Raw genomic sequence first — 6000 nt, 5'->3', positions numbered from 1 at the left:
ATAATCCTCATTAGCTTATATGTTTGTATACATACTTGTAACGTTCACTTTTGGATACTAACAAGTTGTATTTGCTAAAATAATTCAAACAGGGCATTTAGGTTCTATGTCACTAATCATCATGGAAGGCATGATCCAACAAGGAAGGAAAAACTGGCTATAAAAACACTATGTGCGGTTAGTGTAACTTACTTATTTAGTACTCCATTACATGGCTGTCAAAAGCATTACTTAACATTTTCATATGCAAAACACACAGTGCCCCAAGCAGAAGCCTAGGAGTGTACATTGTGGATACTATATATGTTCTATGATGAGTAACACCGGTGCCTATAGGAGACACCCCTTAAGAGTAAGTTTGAACCTCTTCACCCGTAGTATAAAAACTTTGTACATGGTATGAAATACTAAACCGAAACATGTTCTCTTGTAGTGGAGAGAAGAGAAAGGAATGAAAAGAGACCCATACAAGGATGACCAACTCTTAGAGCTCATCGGCGACCTTTGCAACTTCATATTGAACAAGATTGTACACGTCAGAGGCATCTACCATGACCGAGAGTCTGAGTTAGGTACAAATCCTCAGTACCAACACCTTCGTGAGATTGAAAGGCTAGCTCTAGGACGTTGATAACAATATGTATGGAATTTGTATATTTAATGATGGATTGTATATATTCTTGTGAATTGGACTTGTAATTGTAGTTTATAGAATACTCTTGTGCTTGTAGTCGCGGTCGCGCGGCGTTCGGCAACGCGAACGCGTCTCGGAACATTGGTCGCGGGGCGTTTGGCAACGCGAACACTGGTCGCGGGGCGTTCGGCAACACGAACGCGGTTCGAAACATTGGCCATGGGGCGTTCGGCAACGCGAACGCGGTTCGGAATGTTGGTCGTGGGACGTTCGGCAACGAGATTTTGAATTATAAATTTGATTTTTGCGGAAAAACGTAATGTAGGGGAGGTTCTAGATTGAACCGTCCCTACAAATACCTGTTTGATCGATTTGTAGAGGCGGCTGGTAATACGAGCCACCCCTACAAATCGATTTATAGGTGAAGGGACCGTGACGCCTAAGAGGGGGGGGGGGGTGAATTAGGCAACTTAAAAAATCTAACTCTAAACTATGGCCTCTTTTTCAACCTCTAGCAAAACCTATGCAAAAGATAATCTATCTAGATGTGCAACTACGGTTTTGCTAGTGTGTTGCTATCTCTACCGCAAATGATAATAATATGATCAATGTAAATGCGGAAGCTTAAAGTGCAAGGTAGAGATATGCAAACTCCCGTCGACGACTCCAGTATTTTTACCGAGGTATCAAGAAGCACGCAAGCTTCCCCCTAGTCCTCGTTGGAGCCCCTCGCAAGGAATCCCTCACAAGGGCCAAGCTCCCGGTCGGGTAACTCCGTGGATAGCCTCAGGCCTTCCCCACGCGCAAGTGGGTCTCCGATGTGCCTCTTGGCAAGCCTCTCCTGGATGCTCCCCGCTATCTTCACTATCAAGCTTCCGGCCGAAACACCGTGGGCCTTGTTCCCTCCGGTACACGATGGCGGCCACACCACAAACGCGGTTGGTGTGATCTCGCAAGACTTCAAGCCCCTCCGATGTACAACACTTGTGCTCGCAAGCACGGGGTGGCAAGAGGTATACAAACCTCACTAAACACTAGGCATACACCTAGAGCAAGCGCATAAGCGGTGGTCTAATCAAGCTAAGCACTTCGCAAAGCACCTACGCTAATCACCTGATGAAACACTAAGCACTTAGCAAGTGGAGATCACTAAAATGGTGTATCAACACCCTTGGTATGTTTCCTCAGCTCCATTCACCTCAAATGGCCGGTTGGGGGTTGTATTTATAAGCCCCACTAAGAAAGTAGCCGTTGGGGTTGAACTCCCGCAAATCTGCTACTGACCGGACGCTGAAATCGTCCTGACCGGACACGTCCGGTCGTCCCGACCGTTGCAGCCGCGAACCACCGATCGGACGCTGCCAGCGTCCGGTCGCCTGCCACCGGACGCGTCCGGTCGCAGTTTCGCGCGCCTGGAACCTCTCTGTACTCGATCGGACGCTGATGCCCTGCGTCCGGTCGGTTGCCGCCAGCGTCCGGTCGCCTCTGCAAACTCGTTTCTTCGCGATCTTGCGTATGGCTTGGTTCCAAACTTCATGCTTGGACTTTGCTTGATTTCCTGGGTCTTTTCTTGTGCTCCTAAGGTCTTGTTTAAGGTGTTGATCATCGGATCATCACGTCGCCTTCGTCCAAGTCACGTCTTGCACCCTATTGGACTACAAAACAAACACTTGCAAATTCATTAGTCCAATTTGATTGTGTTGGTCATCAAACACCAAAATCCAAAGTAAATGGGCCAACGGTCCATTTTCCTTACAATAGGGACGGCCTGGGAACCGCCCCTACAAATGCATGATTTGTAGAGACGGTTCGGTAGGGGCGGCTAGCCAAACCTCCCCTATAAATGGTTACGAGCCGCCCCTAAAAATCGATTCTGTAGTAGTGGTGGAGGCTCTCGATCTGACGTCGCCACTATACGCTACCAAATTTTATTATAATCGTATCCACAATCTAAAATTTAATAATTGTATCTACAAAATATGGATGATAATCTATATTATTATAATCGTATCCACAATCCAAATTTTAATAATTGAAGGTATTCCAAAGGTCATAATAAGTGCAAAAATGCACACATGATAATGAGTTCCGGCCTCATTGTCAAAAGAAAAAAAAGGGAGAGGATGCAGCACAAACACAATGCATCGGCCATTGATTGACCTGTTTGTTTAACTTGACCACTGCTTAAAGGCCAGCATCTTTGGGAGAAGAGAAAAAGGGAACATCTATGTATCACTATCAGAAACATAACTGTCGTCGAGTCACCGGGAGTGTTCAGGCGTTTTTTCTAGTGTGGTGGAGCCGTCGAGCCGAGGAGGAGCTGCGTGGGCGTGCGACCTTTTCACCCCACGAAATCACGTACTGGCACACGAGCCGTTGTGCTAGCTGTTACTTTTTGGTGGAATCATGTAAGGTTCCAATTTCAGTATATATATTCAAGGCAATCATGCACTCACGACTACACGAGCAAGGTTGCTTTATTCTAGCATGCCCGTCCCCCCGATCGATACATATATGTCTCTGTCTCTCCCTTCAGGCACCAAGATTTTTGAAGTCTAGGAACATTTTGTATTTGTGTGCTAGTACCAGTTGTCACCTGTCGCTGTTACAGGGACAATTACAAATAACAGGAAAGCTCAGAAAAGTAAGAAAAAAATGCGGGAGATAAACAGCACTACTTACTAAGGAACGGCAGCGAAGGCGGGAGGCAAGAAAAAGGAGCAGAGTGAAGTGAGAATTTGAGGTGGAAAGGCGCTAAAACGAAGAGTTTTGAAGAGAAAGATCCGGGGGTTCAGAAAAGGCACACCGACCACCAAGTTCGATCATACTCCTGCAACTATATATTATAGCATTATCATAGCAAAGTAGCATTGATGTAAATGGAGAGAAGCTTAGTAAAATGCTGAAAGAGAATGACCGTACTACAGAATTAGACATCACTGTCGGCCTCATCACTGTCGAATTTTAAAAACCAATAGTGAAACCGACGGTGATAGGACCAACCGACACTAATATTCAGGTATTCACTATCGGTTCATATCACTATCGGTTTTAGCTAAGAACCGGCAGTGATATTGGATCATTACTGTCAGTTTTATCCAAGAACCGACACTGATACTATCACTGTCGGTTCGTGGCTTGAACCGACGGTGATATGCTGCAAGAAAACTTTATAAGTTTCTCATATGATGTCCGATGAAGACAAACTTTTATATCAAAGTTGTAGTACTCGACGAGATCTACAACTTTGTAGTTCAAACTTTTTAATTTGAGATCGTTTGTATGTCCAAATATTTTCATTTGAAATAATCTATCTAACAAAAATTATGTTTGATTTCTAAAATTTAAAATTTAAAATTTTCAAACGGCCTCAGATGGAGAAACGCCCAAAATAAAAGTTGTAGATCTCAAAAAGTTATGCAACTTTGTAATTAAAAACTTTTCCATTTGAGATCATTTACTACTTGAAAATGCTATTTTAAATTAAAATTTAAAATTGTTGAAGAATTCTGATTTCTCTTTTTAATCTCTGGCTAAAATTTGTAACTAGTCTTTCTCCCTCATACTAACTTCCAATTTGATATTTTTTTTCTAAAAATTTCTAAAATCATGCTCTATCAATTTATTATATTCTTACCGCTATTATTTTATCCATCTTTTCATGTGACTTTGTTTTATCTATTTGAATTTTAAATTTCAAAAAATGACAACTTCAAACATCATTTTGGAACACTAAATGACTACAGTTGAAAAAATTATGAACATAGAAGTTGTAGAACTTATCAAGATCTACAATTTTTATTTTAGTTATTTCTTATCCGATAGAGTGGTAATAACATTATTCACAAAATTTACATATCTCTCTTATAGTTTCATAAACAATAAGAGGGATATGTAACATTTGTGAATAATATTACTACCACTATACGGATGAATAAATGATTAAATGACCAAAATAGAAGTTGTAGATCTCAGAAAGTTATGAAACTCTGTAGTTGACACATTTTTGACTTGTAATCATCTTGTCAAGGAAAATTACGTTTGAATTTCTAAAATTTGAAATTTAAATTTTGTAAACGAGCTCGGATAGAGAAACTACCAAAATAAAAGTTGTAGATCCCAAAAGGTTATGAAACTTTGCTGTTAATAACTTTTGATTTGAAACCATATTAGGAAAACTACGTTTGAATTTAAAAAAAATTGAAATTTGAATTTTTTAAACGACCTTGGATGGACAAATAGAAAAAAATGAAATTTGTAGATCTCAAAAAGTTATGAAACTTTGTAGTTGATAACTTTTTGATTTGAAATCATCTTGTCATGGAAAACAACGTTTGAATTTTTCAAATTTAAAATTTAAATTTTGTAAACGAGCTCGGATGGAGAAACTACCAAAATGAAAGTTGTAGATCTCAAAGAGTTATAAAACTTTGTAGTTGACAACTTTTTCAATTGAATTCGTTTAGGGTCCCAAATACTCATTTTAAAATTAGATGAACATAAAATATCTAGGACGAAAATCTTATTTGGACACAAACCGCTTGTAGGTGGAGTGGTTAGGGGCCGAAGACGCAAAGCAGGACGACAGGGCGAAAAATCGCTTGACTTGTGACTTGCGATGATGACCATGTGGCTATCCAGTGGGGCCTCTCCTGGTATTAAAAAAATTATCTATTTTTTTAATGATTTTTTTTTGCTTTCCTAAAAACCACATCACTGTCGGTTCATAAGAACCGGCAGCCCATATCACTGTCGGTATACTAATGCCGATTCAAAATTCATTAGCCAAGGAGGTTTTTGAACCGGACATCGATGTCGAGATATGAGGTAGAGCCTCTACCGGTCTTACAACACATCAAAGATGAGAGAGAGAGAGAGGAGTACATGACAACCAAATAGTCCAATGGAAAAGGGGACACTGGTGAAAGAAAACAGGGAAAAAATCTTCAGCTTGTTGTATCAACATCTGTAACAGAACGGTAACATTAATTTTTCTTCAACAGTCACATCAGATCTTATTAATTTAGTTATTGCATTTTTGTCTTGACTTTATCTACAAAGCAGATAGCACCAGGGAAGTGAAAAGAAAACGAAGCTTCACTTACCTGAACACCAATGCGAAAGTACATGCATATATATAAGCCCATCCTAAAAGTACATTCACATCTAATTGATTATTTATGTAGGCATTCAATGTGTTGTTTCATTTTGTTGTTTTATAACACGTAAAATAAGCAAAAGAGTATGGGCGCGGCTAGCGCCCGGACGTCTGGACGCTAGCCCCCATCCGGACGCCCGTGCCACTGCGCCCTCTCACACGTCTCACGCATGCCTACACACGTCTCGCATGCTGTGGCCGCCTGCAA

This window comes from Miscanthus floridulus, chromosome 18, assembly GCF_019320115.1.
Source record: "Miscanthus floridulus cultivar M001 chromosome 18, ASM1932011v1, whole genome shotgun sequence".
In the NCBI taxonomy this organism is placed as follows: Eukaryota; Viridiplantae; Streptophyta; class Magnoliopsida; order Poales; family Poaceae; genus Miscanthus; species Miscanthus floridulus.
Note: the sequence above shows the minus strand (reverse complement) of the source record.